This window comes from Bombina bombina, chromosome 2, assembly GCF_027579735.1.
Source record: "Bombina bombina isolate aBomBom1 chromosome 2, aBomBom1.pri, whole genome shotgun sequence".
NCBI lineage: Eukaryota > Metazoa > Chordata > Amphibia > Anura > Bombinatoridae > Bombina > Bombina bombina.
Genome location: NC_069500.1, coordinates 1,252,437,425 through 1,252,463,154, shown reverse-complemented (window position 1 = coordinate 1,252,463,154; position 25,730 = coordinate 1,252,437,425). Strand labels below are relative to the sequence as shown.

At 39.8% G+C, this 25,730-nt stretch overlaps 1 protein-coding gene and 1 pseudogene across 1 annotated transcript in view; both read left to right on the top strand.

The window, feature by feature from the left end:
* The window catches only part of TBC1D1 (TBC1 domain family member 1), an 872,759-nt gene that overhangs the window by 235,714 nt on the left and 611,315 nt on the right, over window positions 1-25,730 (top strand). The gene's annotated exons all lie outside the window — the stretch shown is intronic.
* LOC128650716 (uncharacterized) lies at window positions 9,305-9,414 on the top strand (annotated as a pseudogene).

Sequence of the window (25,730 nt, the reverse complement as noted above, 5' to 3'; positions counted from 1 at the left end):
ATCAGGGAGGTTGGGGGCTAAGGGGGGATCCTACACAGTAGCATATGTAAATATAGGCTTACCAGAAGTCCCACTTTTACTGGGATTGTCCCGGTTTGGAGGCGCTGTCCCAGTGTCCCACCCAGTTGTTCATTCTGTCCCAGTAGGGTTGACACCTCCAGGTTTCAAATCATGTGTCCAGGTTTCAGACCGCCTGAAACCCAGACACATTATTCAAAATGACTGGACTGTGGCTCTCCAGCATGGTTGGATGCTGATACTTTGTTACATACAGCCCTGCTTAGCGTAACGTTTGTGTCCTTCAAAGTTTACATTTAGTAATACCGACTGAGTGAGCAGCATAGTTTATTTTTTATTTTTTAGTACTACTTGGTTTATTTTTCTAAGAATTTAACCCCCCCCAACCCCTGGTGACATTGCCAGTGATACACCCTTAGGGGAATCATATGGGTATGACTAGGAAGTACAGACAGGCAGGATTTTTGGCTTCGATCTTGCTTTACTTCATGCAGGATAGCATTTTGGCTGTAATTGTCCTGCATTATGGTATAGAGTAGCCTCTTAAACAGCTTTAGCAGGTACGTGTTTCTTTTTTACTTTCATTCAATATTGTATTTATGCCTTATCAGTATTTGGCTCTGTTCCTTAATTAGACACATAAAACACATATTACACTGCAGATGTTAAATTGTGAAATTAATAATTATGAAAGTGATAATTATGCTTGATGTTTGGCATTATTTAGAATCTGAGATTTAGATTAATGATTTATTTGCCATGACAACGTAATGGGGTCTTTTTCACTAGGGGGTGGTGTTGTGCTCTATTTAAACTGTGTGATTCACTTGTTTGACTGAAGAAGGGTAGAGTATCCACGAAACATTACACACATAAAAGCTACTACTTTAAAAGGACCGTTAATTGCCACGCCCCCTTGACCACGCTCCTGACCACACCCCCACTGGCACCGCACCAGGTGGTCCCAGTTTCACCTCTAAAAATTATGGTAAGCCTATGTAAATATGTTAAAATTTTTTTTTTTTTTTTTTTTTAAAAACCTTTTATTTTAGTACTGGCGGACTTTCTGCCAGTACTTAAGATGGCGGGGACAATTGTGGGGTGGGGGAGGGAAGGGAGCTGTTTGGGAGGGATCAGGGGGTGGGATGTGTCAGGTAGGAGGCTGATCTCTACACTAAAGCTAAAATTAACCCTGCAAGCTCCCTACAAACTCCCTAATTAACCCCTTCACTGCTAGCCATAATACACGTGTGAGGCGCAGCAGGATTTAGCGGCCTTCTAATTACCAGAAAGCAACGCCAAAGTCATATATGTCTGCTATTTCTGAACAAAGAGGATCCCAGACAAGTATTTACAACCATTTGTGCCATAATTGCACAAGCTGTTTGTAAATGATTTCAGTGAGAAACCTAAAATTGTGAAAAATTTAACTTTTTTTTTCAATTTGATCGCATTTGGCAGTGAAATGGTGGCATGAAATATACCAAAATGTGCCTAGATCAATACTTGGGGTTGTCTACTACACTACACTAAAGCTAAAATTAACCCTACAAGCTCCCTAAAAGCTCCCTAATTAACCCCTTAACTGCTGGGCATAATACACTTGTGGTGCGCAGTGACATTTAGCGGCCTTCTAATTACCAAAAAGCAACGCCAAAGCCATATATGTCTGCTATTTCTGAACAAAGGGGATCCCAGAAAAGCAACCATTTATGCCATAATTGCACAAGTTGTTTGTAAATAATTTCAGTGAGAAACCGAAAGTTTGTGAAAAAGTGAACGATTTTTTGTATTTGATCGCATTTGGCGGTGAAATGGTGGTATGAAATATACCAAAATTGGCCTAGATCAATACTTTGGGATGTCTACTAAATATAAATATATACATGTCAATGGATATTCAGGGATCCTGAAAGATATCAGTGTTCCAATGTAACTAGCGCTGATTTTGAAAAAAAGTGGTTTGGAAATAGCAAAGTGCTACTTGTATTTATTGCCCTATAACTTGCAAAAAAAGCAAACAACATGTAAACATTGGGTATTTCTAAACTCAGGACAAAAATTAGAAACTATTTAGCATGGGTGTTTTTTGGTGGTTGTAGATGTGTAACAGATTTTGGGGGGTCAAAGTTAGAAAAAGTGTGTTTTTTTTCCCCCATTTTTCCTCATATTTTATAATTTTTTTTATAGTAAATTATAAGATATGATGAAAATAATGGTATCTTTAGAAAGTCCATTTAGTGACGAGAAAAACGGTATATAATATGTGTGAGTAAGAAGAAAATTACAGCTAAACACAAACACCGCAAAAATGTAAAAATAGCCTTGGTCCCAAATGGACAGAAAATGGAAAAGTGCTGTGGTCATTAAGGGGTTAAAGACTTTTTTAAATTGTATTTATTTTAACTGACATTACTGTCACTTAACCCCTTCACGCCGTTAGGACGTTCCATGCCATCCTAACATCGCTGGGCTTTAAAGGGACAGTTTACTCAAAAAATGTCTCCCCTTTAATTTGTTCCCAGTGATTCACTTTACCTGCTGGAGTGTATTAAATTGTTTACAAGTATTTCCATTACCCTTATATTGAAATTTTAAATAGTTGATTTAGCCTGTGGTATCCCCACCTATCCTGAAAGTTTGTGGCCTTAAAGCCAAGCTGTGTAAACACAGCCAACATAATTAATTACACACCCAGTGGGGTATAGAAGAGATAAGGTAATAAAATGTTAATTTTCTTAATAAATGGAAAGAGTCCACAGCTGCATTCATTACTTTTGGGAAATGAGAACCTGGCCACCAGGAGGAGGCAAAGACACCCCAGCCAAAGGCTTAAATACTCCTCCCACTTCCCTCATCCCCCAGTCATTCTTTGACTTTCGTCCCAGGAGGTTGGCAGAGAAGTGTCAGAAGTTTGTTTTTGTCTCTTATGGAGGGTAGTACTCTTCGACATGGGACGGGAGTTTTAAGTAATCCTGTCAGTCTCTCATTGAGGGCTTGGATGAAAGTTAGAGTCCAGAGATGCAGGAAGAGTCTTTCTACGAAACCATTCCGACTCATTTTAACAACTCCACAAGCAATCAGCGTTGTCGAACTTCTCTTCGCTGTCTGCTTTCTTCTCTCAAGTCCATGGCGGAGGCGAGGCTACTATCCGTCACACTTGAAAGGGCAATGTTCCTGTTGCACGGCGTATATTCTGGTAAGATCGTTTCATTTTACTTCTTTATGATTGTACTGTAACTCATTTTGTTCCTGCAAACTCACATGAAAAAATACAGGGTCTCAGTGGGACTCCTTTAGTATCTTGGAATCAAGGGTTAATATCTCCATGTTAGTTATGTGATTCAATCTGCTTATGTGTAGTGTTAACTGGGCTGGTGGCTTTTGGAACAGAACGACCTTTCAAAGTGACGCAACCTTACGGTTGGGCGCCATTTTTTTAGAATGTACGGTTCAACTTGTGACCGGCGTGTCTGCGTTCTAATCTCCCAATTTCGGATTCCTGACTGTGTGGCGACGGAGTCCGCTGGTGTCTGGTTCATAGGAGGTGGCTAGTGCCCCAGCCATTGTGGTTGTCAGGTGCCTTTTTAAATTGATTGATATATATATATATATATATATATATATATATATATATATATATTCCAAATAAGTGCACTCTCACTCGCCAACCCAAACACAGACCAGGGTTCTTAGGGGAATATTCAATCTGGATAAGGATAAGCACTCACTGGATTTAAACACAACAAATTATTTATTTGGCAGTGACGTTTCGGGGCATTCACCCCTTCCTCAGACAACCCAAAATGTGATACAAACAGTGTTAAATAATGAATCAAAACCCTCCCCCATCAAATTTCAGCCAATCAGAATACATCAAAATAAATCAATAGGAGATGTATGTTCACAAAACAATTACATTTCTATATAATATCGGCATAGTATATAATGTTAGTACAAACATGTGTGTAGTATATCCTTCTATAGTGAAATGTTATTATGTGCCAGTGACAATATAGTGAGTGGCTATGGAATATAATAAGAGATAACACATGATAAATCTGCCCTCTGTAGCACACAATGTAAACGAAACATAAGGCAATCAATTGACTTCATAAAGCAATGGAAAGCGGCTTACTTTTTAAAGCACGCACTATAATCAAAACATAAGGCATTCAATTAACTTAATACAACAAATGAACAGCGGCTTACTTTTAAACACCATAGTTAGACAGTCCTCAAAGGGTATATATCATCCGCCATTCGCTACCACGCTAAACACAGCGTGGTCTGAGGGGGCGTGTTAGCATCCGGGTTACAATCAGAAGTGATCACAGAGCCCAATGCCCTAAGCACTGTTATATGTTGCCATAGCAACCTACCACGACGTAACTAGTTATACCAAAGAGAGGCCATCCTGTATAAATCAGTAACAGGTTGTCATGGCAACCACAAAAAACTTATACGATATTGTATGCAAAGATCAGTAAGCTAGCATAACAGATGTTATAATCTAATCGGCCATTGCTAGATACTGAGCTTATTAAGAAAATAATTACATAGCAACTAAGTGTACGATTGTCTAGAAACTGACTCTGTTGTGAGCTATCAAATGGTAGATCTGTCAGCAGGCATTTGGGATATAGCTAAATGATCCATAGTAAGATACATAAGAGGCCGCTAGGACTATGGTGGATATAAGTTATAAAATCTGATGGGAATCCGTATATCATAAATTAAGGTATATGTCTAGTCATCTGTCGTCGACACTAGAATCTAACAAGAATTTATATTATTTTTGGTGAGCAGTCTATTCTATTACTGTTAGAACCAATATTCAAGCTATCTACTTACTGAGTCATATATGTGCTGCTATTAATCTATATTGCTTACTCCCTATCGAATCTAAACTGATAGTGGGAAACCACAGTGTATAGTGGGGATGATCTAGATCATGTAATTCAAAACCGGGGTCTCAACATATAAATAGGTAAGATGTACTAAGCTCTATATATATCAATATCAAGTCAAGGCTATATTGACAAAGTGGGCCATATATTAATAAGATCATATCAGTAAGGGATTATGTCTCTAAAGTCCTAACTATAATTCGGTATTAGATTAGAGAGTGGAACTTCATGTCTCCTAGAATATGGTTTTCCAATATAAGTCATTGGTAGATGGACTATGCGTGGACTCTCAATATGTCCACCAAGACATCATAAAGTGTACATGAACTCTCATTAGTAATTTAGTATGTTTGAAGACATCATGCCAGTTCTGACTCAAGAATAGGTACTATAAGAAACAGTGCCAGTCCACATTTGCATTCAATCCACCAGGTTGCACTGTTCCAAGTCTGTGGATCCACTTGGCTTCAATTTGTAGGAGCTTCTTCTTTCTGTTGCCTCCTCGTGTCAATATTGGCACATGGTCAATAAGTATGAAGCGCAAGTCTTTCACAGTGTGGTTCATCTGTAAAAAGTGGCGTGCCACCGGCTGTTCTGATGTACCATCTTTGAGTGCAGTTCTAATGGCACTCCGATGGTTAGCCATCCTCTTCTTGATGTCATCATCTGTCTTACCAATGTAATACATCCCACACGTGCAATTCAACAGGTAGACCACAAATGGCGCGGAACAGGTTAGATGGTGTTGGATCTTAAAACTCTGAGTAGTATGTGGATGATGGAAGGTTTTACTCTGTATCATCGATTTGCATGTTGTGCATCCAAGGCACTTAAAGCATCCCTGTCTCTTAGATTTTAACCATGTATCCTTGATGTAAGCGTGTCTTGGATCAGTGATCATCAGCATGTCTTGGAGGTTGCGTCCTCTTTTATATCCAATCCTTGGTGGGGAGAATTCTTTAAAAGGTAACTGTTGGTCTGTGGTATAGGTCCCAATGGTCCTTCACCGATTTTGCTACAATCCCAATATTAGGTGAATATGTCATGGTACAGGTCATCCGTTTTTCAACAGGTTTCTCCCCTCCTGTTTTGAGTAGGGTACTCCTTTCGGTATTTTTGGCTATTCTATGAGCTTTTTGAATGGCTGCATAGGACTTATCTTGGAACACCATATTCTAGGAGACATGAAGTTCCACCCTCTAATCTAATACCGAATAATAGTTAGGACTTAGAGACATAATACCTTACTGATATGATTTTATTAATATATGGCCCACTTGGTCAATATAGCCTTGACTTGATATTGATATATATAGAGCTTAGTACATCTTACCTATTTATATGTTGAGACCCCGGTTTTGAATTACATGATCTAGATCATCCCCACTATACACTGTGGTTTCCCACTATCAGTTTAGATTCGCTAGGGAATAAGCAATATAGATTAATAGCAGCACATATAGGACTCAGTAAGTAGATTGCTTGAATATTGGTTCTAACAGTAATAGAATAGACTGCTCACCAAAAATAATATAAATTCTTGTTAGATTCTAGTGTCGACGACAGATGGCTAGACATATACCTTAATTTATGATATACGGATTCCCATCAGATTTTATAACTTATATCCACCATAGTCCTAGCGGCCTCTTTTGTATCTTACTATGGATCATTTAGCTATATCCCAAATACCTGCTGACAGATCTACCATTTGATAGCTCACAACAGAGTCAGTTTCTAGACAATCGTACACTTAGTTGCTATGTAATTATTTTCTTAATAAGCTCAGTATCTAGCAATGGCCTATTAGATTATAACATCTGTTATGCTAGCTTACTGATCTTTGCATACAATATCATATCAGCGTTTTTGTGGTTGCCATGACAACCTGTTACTGACTTATACAGGATGGCCTCTCTTTGGTATAACTAGTTACGTCGTGGTAGGTTGCTATGGCAACATATAACAGTGCTTAGGGCATTGGGCTCTGTGATCACTTCCGATTGTAACCCGGATGCTAACACACCCCCTCAGACCACGCTGTGTTTAGCGTGGTAGCGAATGGCGGATGATATATACCCTTTGAGGACTGTCTAACTATGGTGTTTAAAAGTAAGCCGCTGTTCATTTGTTGTATTAAGTTAATTGAATGCCTTATGTTTTGATTATAGTGCGTGCTTTAAAAAGTAAGCCGCTTTCCATTGCTTTATCAAGTCAATTGATTGCCTTATGTTTCGTTTACATTGTGTGCTACAGAGGGCAGATTTATCATATGTTCTCTTATTATATTCCATAGCCACTCACTATATTGTCACTGGCACATAATAACATTTCACTATAGAAGGATATACTACACAAATGTTTGTACTAACATTATATACTATGCCGATATTATATAGAAATGTAATTGTTTTGTGAACATACATCTCCTATTGATTTATTTTGATGTATTCTGATTGGCTGAAATTTGATGGGGGAGGATTTTGATTCATTATTTAACACTGTTTGTATCACATTTTGGGTTGTCTGAGGAAGGGGTGAATGCCCTGAAACGTCACTGCCGAATAAATAATTTGTTGTGTTTAAATCCAGTGAGTGCTTATCCTTATCCAGATTTTATATATATATATATATATATCTATCTCAATGACACCTCACCTTGTATACCACTGAGTGTTCAATTACCCATGCCTGAATAAACCACTTGGTTGAAATCGATCCTGCAAGTGTTCATTTGTTGTTGTTCCTGTATATATGCGCTCAACCTGGGAACGAACAATAGCATAATAGCTTGTTCTATGGCTAGTTACCATCCTAGAAGCAGCCTCTTTTTGCTCAATATGTGCCTTTCACAGAGAAGAACTTTCCTGTAGCATATCAGTCTGATCCTGACTTCACAGTACAGTCCAGCCCCGAAATACCAGGCAATCCCTCTCTGAACAAGAGAAACAGCAAAACCCCAGACGTACGTTTCGGCCTATTGTGGGCCTCGTCAGTGAGGTGCAGCCATATCCCTCTAGGCACACTGAGCAACGGGTCCACGTCTGGATTCCCGCATCACACTTAGGGAGACTTCCCTAAGTGTCATAATTTGCATAAATAAAAAGAGAGAAGCGCTCAACCTGGGAACGAACAATATATATATATATATATATATATATATATATATATATATATATATATATATATATATATATATATATATATATATATATATATATATATTCCATTTTTTGGTATCCTTTATCCAGTTATGGAGGATGCTGATGTTGAGATTTGTTCAACTTTCAGATTCTTCGTCCTTTGACGAATGCGAATTGGCCCCATTGACTCAGGTCAGTCAGTTATGTTCTTTAGGCTGTCCTAAAGCGCCTTGTTCCTCTTGCTCAAGGATTCAAGGACTGCTGAGCCATCCGTCTCGTGGGGCCCTGTCCTCCGGGAGGTGAGTTCCCTACCGCTTCCTACTACTACTGCACACACAGGTAACCCAGGTTATGTTTTTTCCTCCTCGGGGTGTGGTTTGTCCCCCCCCCCAGGTTGTGACACGTTTTTGCTTTTACATGCTTTTGGCGCTTGCTCGTCTACGAAGTCCAGATGTTTATTTGCAACCCTTGGGTTGCCTGTCATTTTATTTTATCCGGTTAGGATGAATTTTATTTTCATTTTTCATACTATGTTTCCTGCGGGAACTTTCTCTGGGATCCATAATCACTGTTTGCTTCTACGGAAGTTGTTTGGGACACATTAGTCCCATGTTTGTCTGTTTTTGCTTCCTCCCTCTCTGAGGGCAGATTTAGCCAGCTTGGCAGTTATGACCCTGGTTGCAGGCTGGTCCTGCTTCGGTTCAGATCTTCTGTCTTGCGGCTTATTCAGACACATGTCGCCTATTATACCTTGCTGGTCAGGTTGAGGTGCAGAGTGCTCTGAATATTATTTATTTGTTTTACAAGTTTCAGCTAAGCATTCTCAAGAGGCCTTGCGGGTCTGTGCAGCTCTCGGGATTGTTTCAGTCCTTAAATAGCTGTCTCTCTGGTGACTGGGTCAGTGAATTCTGCTGCATCACTCTCTGTTGCTTCCGATACCCTCGGAACCTAGAGTATTTCTTCCCACGTGGTGGCAAAGTTATAGGGTTTAGCGCCTCTTTTCCGCCACTCGGTTGCGGTTTTGCCTTTAGGAGGCCCTGGGAATTGTCCTTTTTTGGACTTGTTCCTTTAGTAGTTCTCTTCTTCATTGAGACCTTCTTGGACTTTGTCCGTTCTCCTTGTGGATTGGGTCACCTTCGGGGGGGACTTGGATTCCCTTTGGGATTTAGTCGTTCTTTTTCGGGACATTAGACAGTGAGGTCTCTTTGGGCTCCAGTTAGGGGTCCTTCCCCGGTGTTGGGAATGCTCTGCATCTCCTTCTAGGGATAGAAGAGGTCCTAGTGGTTTTCCACTCATATGGTTCAGGTATTGCCATCTAGGTGGCATCCAAACCCATGTTTTACTGTCCTCTGACTTTGAATCTGAGGTGATTTGGAGGCTTGCTGTTGGTCGGGTGACTTGTCCTCACTGTTCCCCTTGTGTCTGGAGCTTGTGGCTAGCTGGACAGCTAGCTCAGCATGATAATGCTCTGTGGCTACTCTGTACTGTAGCAAATCGAGGGTTGCTAGTTTGATCCCCGGCAAAGTCTACTCAGCCTTTACCTCTTTCGAGGTTGATAAAATGAGCAGATGGAAAGAGTCCACAGCTCCCCACCCGTATTTTTTTCTGTGGGGCGTCTTATTCTTCTGGCAAAAAAAGAGAGAGAGGGGGCGCCCTAAGTGTAAGAGAGGGGATGTGACCAAATAAATCTATACTTATATATCTATATATTAGGTACTTGTGTTAAAGATTGGTACTAGCAAATCTGAAAAATACTAGTGAAAAATCAGTATAATATGCTGTGTATACCAATATCAATGTGAATAGAGAGTGGTAAATAATACAATGTGCAATATTATGCGGTGAAAATTAGTGACAATGTAATACAAAGTGATACAAATAATATACAATCATACAAACACAATGGTAATAAAGAGAAAGTCTCTATTGGGATGGGAGGCAGCTATCTGTGATGATCCAGGCCAGGATCCAGGAGCGGCAATCTATGAAAAGAGAAAACAGAAGCGCCACATGGCCCAATATTGTTTGTTCAGAGATGGATAAATCTTAAGGTGATGAGTAAACTCACGTTTAGTAGAGCACCTCAATTAGTGCTAGATATACGGTCTGGGATCTATTAGGTCACCCAGAAGACCAACCTCCTGCACAGGAACTGATGTCTATATAGGCGAGAGGGAAACACAGGTGCCAATATGGCCTAGTATTGCTGTTGCAAAGGTGTCAATACAAGCAAAGAGAAGAATAATACTCACAAAGTGTGAAGCACCTCTTGTGGTGCTATAGAGGCATGAAGGGGTCAATTCAGTCACCCAACAGACTTCTAGCCAGAGATACAAATGGATCCAAAGGTGTAAAGGATCCCACAACTGGTCCAGAAAAGCGAATATTCCTCCAGAGAGGAATAAAAGATATATGTCCCAAAGAAAAATGCAGCAAGTGTTCAAAATATTAAAAAGTGATTTTAATAAAAATTATAAAAATAACAGGCAACGCGTTTCTCAGCAGATAGCTGTTTCATCAGGCTTCATAAAATGTTTACTGAACACTTGCTAAATATACCCTAAACCTAAACTGATTAATATTAAACAGGTGATAGTGGGAGGGATCCACTTAATCAGTAATATGATCTTAACCAATCGGTTGCTACCATATAGGTCCCACATTAAAAACATAAACATAGACAGTTTACAATACAATATACAATGCATAAAACAGATTTCATATATTCCTAATTGTCCTACAATTTATTTGATCAAATATATTTGGAAGAACTTTAAGACAACCTTTAGAAATTATTATATCTTATTTTTGAGAGTAATAATAATGAGGCACACATTAAAGTATAAACCTCATGTCAACTATAACCAGTGTGGGGAGGCGGTGATTAATAGCAATTTTTATGTATATATTTTTCTAGTTAGTGTCACATTTGATATTGAACTAAACTTATGATGGTCATACCTTGTTATGAATGACATGTTGTCTGAAGACAAATTGGTTTCAGATGATATGCGTAATGAGAGCAGACAGAGCACAGCAATTCCAATAATAGTAACCGTTAAGTTGTTTGAAAGAAATAAGTAGAAGTCTCAGTCAGCTGTTAAGTCGTAGTTTCTAATTTGGTGTAATTTGAATTCGCCGCTGACTAAGTCGGCGTCTACAGGCGCTCAATGCGCATGACAAGCCATAGTCAGATGTGACCCAATCACTGCGTGCGCTCGAGAATAGGCGTTGACGATAGCCCCATTCCTCCTCTACGCTGAGTGCGCATGCCCGGCCCCAATGCGCTGAGTGCGCATGCCCAGCTGCAATGAGTCTATCAAGTGAGGATCATATATTAGCGATCCTAATCCAGATACGTGGCACTGGCTAATAGGTATATAATGATAAGGGGCGTGAGATGTGTTATAACCACGGTGCATCTTTTTAATCTTGAATAAGTGGAACTATCATTGTATCCATAAGGGGGCCAAAAAATGGGAATTGACTGGAGCGACCACTAAAATTATCTAGTATAGAAAGAGCTTGTGTTGCGCCAATGAAGGGGCCAAAAAAGAGAGAAAACATTCTCTAGGCGAACACTAAAATTATCTGATAGGAAGATAAGCATTGCTGTCAGTTCATACTAATAATGTCATATAGATTACAACGATGGGGCATAGATCTGCAGTAAATACTACAGCTACAGTGGTTTCTAACATTAATAAGAGATGTATCAGATAAAAAGCAGTGTTTATAACTAGTGAACAGTCCCATAGGATAGTCGATGTAATTTCAAGAGGGCCACTAATGTCCAAGATATGTATAAAACAATAATAACAAGGGTTCATGTCTCATAATGTAGAGGCGCAAAATATTTAGGATCCGATAATGTACATAGGGTAATATATTGTTTATTCCAATATGAAAACATAATGATAACTAAGACATATGTAATGTGCATAATAGTCATATAAAACTGCCATTAGATCTAATCCCAAATATATATTTAAGTACAACTAGATGGAAAGCATGAGATATACCACTTCAAGATAAGATAATATTAATGGATACCTATGAATGGTCAATACTGTATATCAGAAATTCATATAACAGATGTGATGGCAATCTTTATACCATCAAATCCAATCAGAGTAGCACACTAATCTATGATGGGTTAAATAATTTTGTCTGAAATATCTAAATATGATAGATTGCTGTAATTGTTCAATCTATGAACAACTTATATATGGATATATGATTGGGGGATATCTCTCCAATCTGGAGGAATATTCGCTTTTCTGGACCAGTTGTGGGATCCTTTACACCTTTGGATCCATTTGTATCTCTGGCTAGAAGTCTGTTGGGTGACTGAATTGACCCCTTCATGCCTCTATAGCACCACAAGAGGTGCTTCACACTTTGTGAGTATTATTCTTCTCTTTGCTTGTATTGACACCTTTGCAACAGCAATACTAGGCCATATTGGCACCTGTGTTTCCCTCTCGCCTATATAGACATCAGTTCCTGTGCAGGAGGTTGGTCTTCTGGGTGACCTAATAGATCCCAGACCGTATATCTAGCACTAATTGAGGTGCTCTACTAAACGTGAGTTATTCTTCTGGCACCTTTTTTTCCAACCTGGTATTTCTTCTACTGTTCCTTGTTCCTCGGCAGAATGACTGGGGGATGAGGGAAGTGGTAGGAGTATTTTAGCCTTTGGCTGGGGTGTCTTTGCCTCCTCCTGGTGGCCAGGTTCTTATTTCCCAAAAGTAATGAATGCAGCTGTGGACTCTTTCCATCTGAAGAAAAGAAAATTATCAGGTAAGCATAATTTAAGTTTTTCCATTGCTCTCTCCAAGGATTGGTTATTGGTTTACGGACAGATATAAGATAAAGAAGCATGTATATGTACACAATGTGATAAAGTAATGAGATCGGATTATACCTACAAGCTCAACCCATTTTATTAGGTTGAGCTTCAAAACACAAAATGACCTAATTCATATACACAAATAAACCTTAAAAAGCAAATCTCATACATTCTTACACTCTGCAGCTGGTAAAAAAAAAATGAATTGTTAACACATTAAGGGAAAAATAATGTTCTAATATACTTTCCCTTTTAAACGCTTTAGGATTGCATGGAACGTCCTACCTTATATGGCGTACTGCAGCCTCCTCCTCCTTTTTTATGCAATGGCAAATCAGACTAGGGGGCTAGCAATGTAGGCAGTCCCCCATTTTCCTGGCCTTGAAATCACGTGATCACATCGACGTTTGCGTGATTTCATTTTTTCAGCAAGTTCCAGCAAATACTATCACCTACAGTAGATTTTGGAATAAATATATAAGCTGTTGTGGGTAAAGCCTGATGTACTGTAATTCCCCCATCAACACTATATATTTTTTTTTGCTTCCGCCTAGGGGTTCAAGGAAAGTGCCCCGCCTCTGGCATCCACCCCAAGTGAACTTTGGGGAATGAGGTTTACAAGTGGGGTTTCGCCCCCTTGAACCCCCCAGACGGAGGCAAAAAAGATAGTGAAGATTGGGAGTTACAGTGTATGCTATATATGTTTGATGCGCACTCTGAGAGGATTTTATGATCATACATCGGGCTTTACCCACAGGTGCTTTGGTAAAGTCAGTTTTACCCAATATCTGACTTTACCCATAATAAATAAATAATATATATATATAAATAAATAATATATATATATATATATATATATATATACATACATACATACATACATACATACATACATACATACATACACACAGAGAGAGAAGTGCACTCGCAGGAACGAACAACTGGTTCAATACTATTGTTAGCCTGTTCTATGGCGATTTACCACCTGGGTGCAGCTTTTTAGTCCAGTAATGCCTTTCACAGAGTAGAACTTTCCAGTAGTATATCAGTCTGATCCTGCCTATTACGGTCAGCCCAGCACCGAAATACCAGGCAATTCCTCTCTGAACAAGGAACACAGCAACCCCAGACGGGAGATATATATATATATATATATATATATATATATATATATATATATATATATATATATATATATATTGCACCAAAATTTCGACCGCATTTTTGGCTATTTCAGTTTTTGGGTTTTTTTTTGCATGTTATTTTCGGTAAAATTATTGTGTAGCATATTTCAAATTTGATGCTACCCTAGAGCTGCTGTTTGAGTTCATTTCTTGACTTGTTTCTCATATAATAATAGTTTTCTAGGACTATACTTTATTTGGATAATTGGTAAAAAAAAAAATACTGTTAAACTTAAATTTGATTCTGTTACGCAGAACTAAATACAGAATAATACAGTATATTGATATTTAATATTGTTTTAAGTTGGGATGCACCGAAATTTGGTCGCAGAAACATTTTGGCCGAAAATGGCATTATTGTTAGGGTTAGATAAAGAAATGTAGAAACAATAAGAGAAAAAGCCAATCTTACCCAGAACTAGGACAATTCATGCTAATTAACTATTACATCACCTTTAAGATTAAGGATTAACTAAAGATTGACAGGTATTACATTTATAAAAAAAACTATTTCTCCTGTTAAGTGTGGTCAGTCCACGGGTCATCATTACTTCTGGGATATTAACTCCTTCCCAACAGGAAGTGCAAGAGGATTCACCCAGCAGAGCTGCTATATAGCTCCTCCCCTCTACGTCACCCCCAGTCATTCTTTTGCACCCAACGAATAGATAGGATGTGTGAGAGGACTGTGGTGATTATACTTAGTTTCATACCTTCAATCAAAAGTTTGTTATTTTATAATAGCACCGGAGTGTGTTATTCCTTCTCTGGTAGAATTTGAAGAAGAATCTACCTGAGTTTTTTCTATGATTTTAGCCGGCGTAGTTAAGATCATATTGCTGTTTCTCGGCCATCTGAGGAGAGGTAAACTTCAGATCAGGGGACAGCGGGCAGATTAATCTGCAAAGAGGTATGTAGCAGCTTATTATTTTCTGACAATGGAATTGATAAGAAAATTCTGCCATACCGATATAATGTAAACTCAGCCTTAAATGCAGTAGCAGCAACTGGTATCAGGCTGTCATGTATCTATATTTTACACTTCAGTATTCTGGGGAATGGCACTTCACTGGAATTATACTGTATGCATAAGACTTTAGCCTAATTTGCAGGGACTAGCAACAGGCTTTTTAATAACACTTAATTTATTTAATGTTAAACGTTTTTGGCTGGCATGTAAAATCGTTTAATTTTCTGAGGTACTGGGTGAAAAAATGTTTTGGGCACTATTTTTTTCCACTTGGCAGTCGTTTTATTTAATTTATGACAGTTTACTGATCTCTCTCACTGTTGTGTGTGAGGGGGAGGGGCCTTTTTTGGCGCTTTTGCTACGCATCAAAAAATTCAGTCAGAAGTTTATTGTCTTCCCTGCATGATCCGGTTCATCTCTACAGAACTCAGGGGTCTTCAAAACTTGTTTTGAGGGAGGTAATCACTCACAGCAGAGCTGTGAGATTGTAGTTGACTGTGATAAAAAACATTTATTTCTGTATTTTTTTTCTGCTATCAGGGTTAGTTATCATTTGCTAATGGGAGCAATCCTTTGCTAAAATTGTGTTTTTTTACAAAGATTTGATGCTATAACTTTTCAGTTTATTAATTTTCAACTGTCATAACTTTTTCTGTGCTTCTTATAGGCACAGTACGTTTTCATATTATAGTAAATTACTTGAAAAGTATTTCCAAGTTGCTAGTTTATTTGCTAGTGTGTTAAACATGTCTGATTCAGAGGAAGATATCTGTGCTATATGTGCTAAAGCCAAAGTGGAGCCCAATAGAAATTTATGTACTAACTGCATTGATGCTACTTTAAATAAAAGTCAATCTGTACAAATTGAACATATTTCACCAAACAACGAGGGGAGAGTTATGCCGACTAACTTGCCTCACGTGTCAGTACCTGCATCTCCCGCTCGGGAGGTGCGTGATATTGTAGCGCCGAGTACATCTGGGCGGCCATTACAAATCACATTACAGGATATGGCTACTGTTATGACTGAAGTTTTGGCTAAATTACCAGAACTAAGAGGTAAGCGTGATCACTCTGGGGTGAGAACAGAGTGCGCTGATAATATTAGGGCCATGTCAGACACTGCGTCACAATTTGCAGAACATGAGGACGGAGAGCTTCATTCTGCGGGTGACGGTTCTGATCCAAACAAACTGGATTCAGATATTTCAAATTTTAAATTTAAGCTGGAAAACCTCCGTGTATTACTAGGGGAGGTGTTAGCGGCTCTGAATGATTGTAACACAGTTGCAATACCAGAGAAAATGTGTAGGTTGGATAAATATTTTGCGGTACCGTCGAGTACTGACGTTTTTCCTATACCTAAAAGACTTACTGAAATTGTTACTAAGGAGTGGGATAGTGTGCCGTTCTCACCCCCTCCGATATTTAGAAAGATGTTTCCAATAGACGCCACCACACGGGACTTATGGCAAACGGTCCCTAAGGTGGAGGGAGCAGTTTCTACTTTAGCTAAGCGTACCACTATCCCGGTGGAGGATAGCTGTGCCTTTTCAGATCCAATGGATAAAAAGTTAGAGGGTTACCTTAAGAAAATGTTTGTTCAACAAGGTTTTATATTGCAACCTCTTGCATGCATTGCGCCTGTCACGGCTGCAGCAGCATTTTGGTTTGAGTCTCTGGAAGAGACACTTGAATCAGCTCCATTAGATGAGATTACACACAAGCTTAAAGCCCTTAAGTTAGCTAACTCATTTATTTCGGATGCCGTAGTACATTTAACTAAACTTACGGCTAAGAATTCCGGATTCGCCATTCAGGCGCGCAGAGCACTGTGGCTAAAATCCTGGTCAGCTGACGTTACTTCTAAATCTAAATTGCTTAATATACCTTTCAAAGGGCAGACCTTATTCGGGCCCGGGTTGAAAGAAATTATCGCTGACATTACAGGAGGTAAAGGCCATGCCCTGCCTCAAGACAGAGCCAAACCTAAGGCTAGACAGTCTAATTTTCGTTCCTTTCGTAATTTCAAAGCAGGAGCAGCATCAACTTCCTCTGCACCAAAACAGGAAGGAGCTGTTGCTCGCTACAGACAAGGCTGGAGGCCTAACCAGTCCTGGAACAAGGGCAAGCAGGCCAGGAAACCTGCTGCTGCCCCTAAGACAGCATGAATTGAGGGCCCCCGATCCGGGAACGGATCTAGTGGGGGGCAGACTTTCTCTCTTCGCCCAGGCTTGGGCAAGAGATGTCCAGGATCCCTGGGCGTTAGAGATCATATCTCAGGGATACCTTCTGGACTTCAAATCCTCTCCCCCAAGAGGGAGATTTCATCTGTCAAGGTTGTCAACAAACCAAATAAAGAAAGAGGCGTTTCTACGCTGCGTACAAGATCTTTTATTAATGGGAGTGATCCATCCGGTTCCGCGGTCGGAACAAGGACAAGGGTTTTACTCAAATCTGTTTGTGGTTCCCAAAAAAGAGGGAGCTTTCAGGCCAATCTTGGATTTAAAGATCCTAAACAAATTCCTAAGAGTTCCATCATTCAAAATGGAAACTATTCGGACAATTTTACCCATGATCCAAAAGGGTCAGTACATGACCACAGTGGATTTAAAGGATGCTTACCTTCACATACCGATTCACAAAGATCATTACCGGTATCTAAGGTTTGCCTTTCTAGACAGGCATTACCAGTTTGTAGCTCTTCCATTCGGATTGGCTACGGCTCCAAGAATCTTCACAAAGGTTCTGGGTGCTCTTCTGGCGGTACTAAGACCGCGAGGAATTTCGGTAGCTCCGTACCTAGACGACATTCTGATACAAGCTTTCAAACTGCCAAGTCTCATACAGAGTTAGTACTGGCATTTCTAAGGTCGCATGGATGGAAGGTGAACGAAAAGAAGAGTTCTCTCTTTCCACTCACAAGAGTTCCCTTCTTGGGGACTCTTATAGATTCTGTAGAAATGAAGATTTACCTGACAGAAGACAGGTTAACAAAGCTTCAAAATGCATGCCGTGTCCTTCATTCCATTCAACACCCGTCAGTGGCTCAATGCATGGAGGTGATCGGCTTAATGGTAGCGGCAATGGACATAGTACCCTTTGCACGCCTACATCTCAGACCGCTGCAATTGTGCATGCTAAGTCAGTGGAATGGGGATTACTCAGACTTGTCCCCTACTCTGAATCTGGATCAAGAGACCAGAAATTCTCTTCTATGGTGGCTTTCTCGGCCACATCTGTCCAGGGGGATGCCATTCAGCAGGCCGGACTGGACAATTGTAACAACAGACGCCAGCCTACTAGGTTGGGGCGCTGTCTGTAATTCTCTGAAGGCTCAGGGACAATGGAATCAGGAGGAGAGTCTCCTACCAATAAACATTCTGGAATTGAGAGCAGTTCTCAATGCCCTTCTGGCTTGGCCCCAGTTAACAACTCGGGGGTTCATCAGGTTTCAGTCGGACAACATCACGACTGTAGCTTACATCAACCATCAGGGAGGGACAAGAAGCTCCCTAGCAATGATGGAAGTATCAAAGATAATTCGCTGGGCAGAGTCTCACTCTTGCCACCTGTCAGCAATCCACATCCCGGGAGTGGAGAACTGGGAGGCGGATTTCTTAAGTCGTCAGACTTTTCATCCGGGGGAGTGGGAACTTCATCCGGAGGTCTTTGCCCAAATACTTCGACGTTGGGGCAAACCAGAGATAGATCTCATGGCGTCTCGACGGAACGCCAAGCTTCCTCGTTACGGGTCCAGATCCAGGGATCCGGGAGCGGTTCTGATAGATGCTTTGACAGCACCTTGGACCTTCGGGATGGCTTATGTGTTTCCACCCTTCCCGATGCTTCCTCGATTGATTTCCAGAATCAAACAGGAGAGAGCATCAGTGATTCTAATAGCGCCTGCATGGCCACGCAGGACTTGGTATGCAGATCTAGTGGACATGTCATCCTGTCCACCTTGGTCTCTACCTCTGAAACAGGACCTTCTGATCCAGGGTCCCTTCAAACATCAAAATCTAATTTCTCTGAAGCTGACTGCTTGGAAATTGAACGCTTGATTTTATCAAAACGTGGTTTTTCTGAGTCAGTTATTGATACCTTAATACAGGCTAGGAAGCCTGTTACCAGAAAGATTTACCATAAGATATGGCGCAAATACTTATATTGGTGCGAATCCAAGAGTTACTCATGGAGTAAGGTTAGGATTCCAAGGATATTGTCTTTTCTACAAGAAGGTTTAGAAAAGGGGTTATCCGCTAGTTCCTTAAAGGGACAGATTTCAGCTCTGTCCATTCTTTTACACAAACGTCTGTCAGAAGTTCCGGACGTTCAAGCTTTTTGTCAGGCTTTAGCTAGGATCAAGCCTGTGTTTAAAACTGTTGCTCCACCATGGAGTTTGAACTTGGTTCTTAATGTTTTACAGGGTGTTCCGTTTGAACCCCTTCATTCCATTGATATCAAGCTGTTATCTTGGAAAGTTCTGTTTTTAATGGCGATTTCCTCGGCTCGAAGAGTCTCTGAGTTATCTGCCTTACATTGTGATTCTCCTTATCTGATTTTTCATTCAGACAAGGTAGTTCTGCTTACTTAACCTGGGTTCCTACCTAAGGTGGTCACTAACAGGAATATCAATCAGGAGATTGTGGTTCCATCTTTGTGTCCTAATCCTTCTTCGAAGAAGGAACGTCTGCTACACAATCTAGATGTAGTCCGTGCCCTGAAATTTTATCTACAGGCAACTAAGGATTTTCGACAAACGTCTTCCCTGTTTGTCGTTTATTCTGGTCAGAGGAGAGGTCAAAAAGCTTCGGCTACCTCTCTCTCTTTTTGGCTTCGTAGCATAATACGGTTAGCCTATGAGACTGCTGGACAGCAACCTCCTGAAAGAATTTCAGCACATTCTACTAGAGCTGTGGCTTCCACTTGGGCCTTTAAGAATGAGGCTTCTGTTGAACAGATTTGCAAGGCTGCAACTTGGTCTTCTCTTTATACTTTTTCCAAATTTTACAAATTTGACACTTTTGCTTCTTCGGAGGCTGTTTTTGGGAGAAAGGTTCTTCAGGCAGTGGTTCCTTCCGTATAAAGAGCCTGCCTGTCCCTCCCGTCATCTGTGTACTTTAGCTTTGGTATTGGTATCCCAGAAGTAATGATGACCCGTGGACTGACCACACTTAACAGGAGAAAACAAAATTTATGCTTACCTGATAAATTCCTTTCTCCTGTAGTGTGGTCAGTCCACGGCCCGCCCTGTTTTTTATGGCAGGTAAAAAATTTTTGAATTATACTCCAGTCACCACTACACCCTTTGGCTTCTCCTTTCTCGTTGGTCCTTGGTCGAATGACTGGAGGTGACGTAGAGGGGAGGAGCTATATAGCAGCTCTGCTGGGTGAATCCTCTTGCACTTCCTGTTGGGGAGGAGTTAATATCCCAGAAGTAATGATGACCCGTGGACTGACCACACTACAGGAGAAAGGAATTTATCAGGTAAGCATAAATTTTGTTTTTAAACCAAGAAATGCTTCTAATATACTAATTTATTTTGCCAAACTTCATCTCATATATTTATAAGGCAATAACATAAACTAAGGATATCCTATTTGCACACAAGAACTATTATTCATATATCAATAATTCTCAATTAAAGTCCCAGTACACTCAGTCCCATTTGGAACTGGGGGTCCCCAGAGCTGCTGCAATTGTAGCCATTTTTCCTTTTCCAAAAGGCTATTTGATACAATTTAACAATTCACCATTGGTGATCCCTGTGTTTGCACAATTATACGGCAGAAAGCAGCAATTTCTCCATAAGGATATATAGTTCCTTTTTGTATGTCCCAGCTTAAGTTGGTTTTAGAGATGAGGTATTTATAACAAGAACAAAACAGGAATTGTTTTATCTTTTCGCCGTGCGGTCCTCCGCCTGGAACAGCTACTCAGAATTACTCAGTAGATTTAGATATCCTCCTCCCCTTCACCTTGCGAATCACCAACCATCTGTGGATTTCCAGCGATCTGTATACACACCAAGCCAGGGGTATGTGTTTGTTGCCTCCCGGTTCCACACCGGTAGTGTCCTTCGTCTGTATTATGCTAAACTGAACAGCTTACTAACTATGACTATAGCTGTTGGGCAAGGCGTTTGTGGATATTTACAAGTTTGTTCAAATTAATTGCCTCTGCACTTAGGCTCTCTGGGCATTAGCCACTAGGGCGAACCAAGACTTTTGTTTAGTCTGGATTATTTATTCTGTTGGACTCAGACGCTCACCCCCCTTTCTTTATTATTTTGTATGTATGTGTATGTGTGTGTGTGTATGTATATGTATGTGTGTGTATATATATATATATATATATATATATATATATATATATATATATATATATATATATATATATATATATATATAATCTGTAGAAATAAGCGCACAGAGAATCTCCTCATAGTGTAATATTGTTTAATACAAAATCAGCATAAAACAAACAAGTAATCCCCCTCTCAGGGTGGGTACTCCACAAGAAGGAACCTCAATCAATATGAGGTAAGATAATAACGTTGAGCACCAAAGATGGTGTATATTCCACTCCGTGAATCCGTAAGGCTGTAGATCAGTCCCTTAAATACAGGAGCATGAATAAAATAATGCTGGAATAGCAGTTAAAATTGTGAAATTCACCATAGGATTGTAAACTGAGGTTTTCTATTGCCAAAAAGTTGTAACGTAGAAAAATGGCAACAGGTCTAGCAACAGTATAGTGTCAAACACTCTGTAGCAAATTGTATAATGCTCAGCATCTTGCACCGTGGCGAAAGGTGGGCGTGGCATATATATATATATATATATATATATATCACACAGAGAAAACCCAGCACTCACTTACAAGCTCTCAGCTAAGATTTAAAAGCAAAAATGGAAAGGTTAGTTACCGCATCTGGCCAAATGGGACAAGCCCAGGTACCTCGACAAGGTCCTTTCCAATACCTGGGACCCTAAAACAGCCACACAATGCAAGCTTTCAAATCCAAACAAACTGGGAACAAGGGAAGGGTGCACAGGAATATGTAATCGCCCTAGACATATACAAAACATGGAAGTGAACTGCACTCTCATACTGGACCGGGTACACATCCCATGACCCTGCAACATGCTCAGCCCTGGGTGCCACTGGCACTCACAGGAAGCTGTGCTGTTCCCAGAGTCACAGGCAGTTAACCCCAGTCAGGTCTGGGTGCAAGAACCATAGGGAAAATTACAAAACAAATTAATTGTATTAATTTGTTTTGTAATTTTCCCTATGGTTCTTGCACCCAGACCTGACTGGGGTTAACTGCATGTTGCAGGGTCATGGGATGTGTACCCGGTCCAGTATGAGAGTGCAGTTCCCTTCCATGTGTTTTGTGTGTGTGTGTGTGTGTGTGTGATATATATATATATCTCCACACAAACATACATACACACTATCTCACAAAAGTAAGTACACCCCTCACATTTTTGTAAATATTTCTTTTTATCTTTTCATGTCAACACTGAAGACATGACACTTTGATACAATGTAAAGTAGTGAGTGTACAGCCTGTATAACAGTGTAAATTTGCTGTCCTCTCAAAATAACTCAACACACAGCCATTAATGTCTAAACCGTTGGCAACAAAAGTGAGTACACCCCTAAGTGGAAATGTCCAAATTGGGCCCAATTAGCCATTTTCCCTCCCTTCATGTGACTCGTTAGTGTTACAAGGTCTCAGGTGTGAATGGGGAGCAGGTATGTTAAATTTGGTGTTATCGCTCTCACACTCTCTCATACTGGTCACTGGAAGTTCAATATGGCACCTCATGGCAAAGAACTCTGAGGATCTGAAAAAAAGATTTGTTGCGCTACATAAAGATGGCCTAGGCTATAAGAAGATTGCCAAGACCTTGAAACTGAGCTGCAGCACGGTGGGAAAGACCATATAGCGGTATCACAGGGCAGGTTCCACTCAGAACAGGCCTCACCATGGTCGACCAAAGTAGTTGAGTGCACATGCTCAGCGTCATATACAGAGGTTGCCTTTGGGAAATAGACATATGAGTGCTGCCAGCATTGCAGGGGTGGGGGGTCAGCCTGTCAGTGCTCAGACCATGCGCCGCACATTGCATCAAATTAGTCTGCATGGCTGTTGTCCCAGAAGGAAGTCTCTTCTAAAGATGATGCACAAGAAAACCCGCAAACGGTTTGCTTAAGACAAGCAGACTGTGGACATGGATTACTGGAACCATGTCCTGTGGTCCAATGAGACTAAGATAAACTTATTTGGTTCAGATGGTGTCAAGCGTGTGTGGCGGCAACCAGTTGAGCAGTACAAAGACAAGTGTGTCTTGCCTACAGTCAAGCATGGTGGCGGGAGTGTCATGGTCTGGGCCTGCATGAGTGCTGTCGGCACTGGGGAGCTACAGTTCATTGAGGGAACCATGAATGCCAAAATGTACTGTGACATACTGAAGCAGAGCATGATCCCCTCCCTTCGTAGATTGGGCCGCAGGGAAGTATTCCAACATAACGACCCCAAACACACCTCTAAGACGATCACTGCCTTGCTAAAGAAACTGAGGGTAAATGTGTGTATATATATATATATATATATAGTTTTCACCTGAACATATTTAATGGGCATATCACTCATCTGATTTTGCTGACCACCCAGCTAAAATTTAAAATTAGCTAATTATATTTTACAATGTTTGTTGCACAAATTATTTTTAAATCAGTTGGTTAAATTATGCAAACCATTTGCACTTTAGATACCTTAAAGTAAATGTAAATTTTGATGCTAAAGTGCCCGGTTTTTAAAAATTCAATTAAAAACAAGGGGACTTTAATTCATCAAAATTTACATTTCACTCCTGTTGTGAAAAAATACCTTTTAAACTTGACAGCCGCTCCAGCTTCCCCCGGTCGTCGCAAAGCCTCTTCCTGGGTCTAAAATGAGGAATCCAGCTTCTTCCAATCAGTGTTAATTTTGACTGCAAATTTCAATTTAGTCTTAGTTTTAGTCTTTTGACTAAAATGCCGTTTTAGTCGTATTTTAGTCATCTGAATTGTTTTAGTTTAGTTTTAGTCGACTAAATCTCCAGTAGATTTTAGTCGACTAAAATCTAAGGAGTTTATTTAAATTCTAATGCATTATTTAAGCACTTCTCTATAATTTGCAAACTGATTATATACTCCAGGAGTAAACATAACACCTGTTGTTGTTATTATTTATGGTATTAAGGTTAAAACATGCAATACAGACACAGATTTAGCCGTTGTGATATATATAACATCATTATTAAACTTAAAATTAAATAAAACCAAGTTTCATAAACAAACAGAAGTGCAACTTTAAAATGTAAAAAACAAAACTGTAAACTGTATTGCACATATTACCCAATATAAAAACTTTAACGGTTCTCTGTTGTTACTTGATACTTGTTTTAATTATTAACACAACAAAACCGTTTCTGCAGCTAGCACAGGCACAGCATAACTTAAACCCATACTCGTGGGTTATGCTTATCTCTATAGGAAGAATCAATTGATTGTTCACAGATTAAAAAAAAAAAATCAGCAACGATATTAGCACTGCTCTAGAACTTCCAAACTCATTATATACTCCTGGAGTAAAGGTTTATTAACCTGATTTTATTTATGGTATTAAGGTTTGAACATGCAATACAGATTTAACAGATTTAACTGTTGTGGTGTATAACATGTCTTTATCTTAAAATTTAATAAAAATGTTTCGTAAATATTACAAAAGAGCAGTAATTAGATATGGATTGATTATAACACCTTGCATAAAATGTTTTTGTCAGCAAATTTTGATTTAGTTTTAGTCATAGTCTTTTGACTAAAATGCCATTTTAGATTTAGTCGTATTTTAGTCATCAGAATTTCTTTAGTTTTATACTCATTTTAGTCTAGTTTTAGTCGACGAAATTAACACTGCTTCCAATCACAGCGTTGAATCAGACACTGATTCCCCTGGGGGGGAAGCTGTGATTGGAGGATGACCTATCCATCATTTCTGACGTCAGAAATGGCTTGCGACGACCGGGGGAAACTAGAGAAGCTCAAGTTTAAAAGGTAAGTATTTCTCTTGTTAAGTGTAGTCAGTCCACGGGTCATCCATTACTTATGGAATATATCTCTTCCTAACAGGAAGCTGCAAGAGGATCAGCCAAAGCAGAGCTGCTATATAGCTCCTCCCCTCACATGTCATATTCAGTCATTCCCTTGCAGCCTAACTAAAGATAGGTCGCTGTGAGAGGTCTGTGGTGTTTTTTTAACTTAGTTTATTTCTACAATCAAAAGTTTGTTATTTTAAATGGCACCGGATTGTGCTGTTTGTTCTCAGGCAGCATTAGAAGAAGAATCTGCCTGCGTTTTCTATGATCTTAGCAGAAGTAACTAAGATCCACTGGCTGTTCTCATCTGAGGAGTGAGGTAACTTCAGAGAAGGGGAATAGCATGCAGGGCCCCCCTGCAAATGAGGTATGTGCAGTAAATTATTTTTCTGTGGAATGGAATTGACTGAGAAAATACTGCTGATACCAATGTAAAGTAAGTTCAGCCTTAAATGCAGTGATAGTGACTGGTATTAGGCTGATGAGTGTGTGTACACT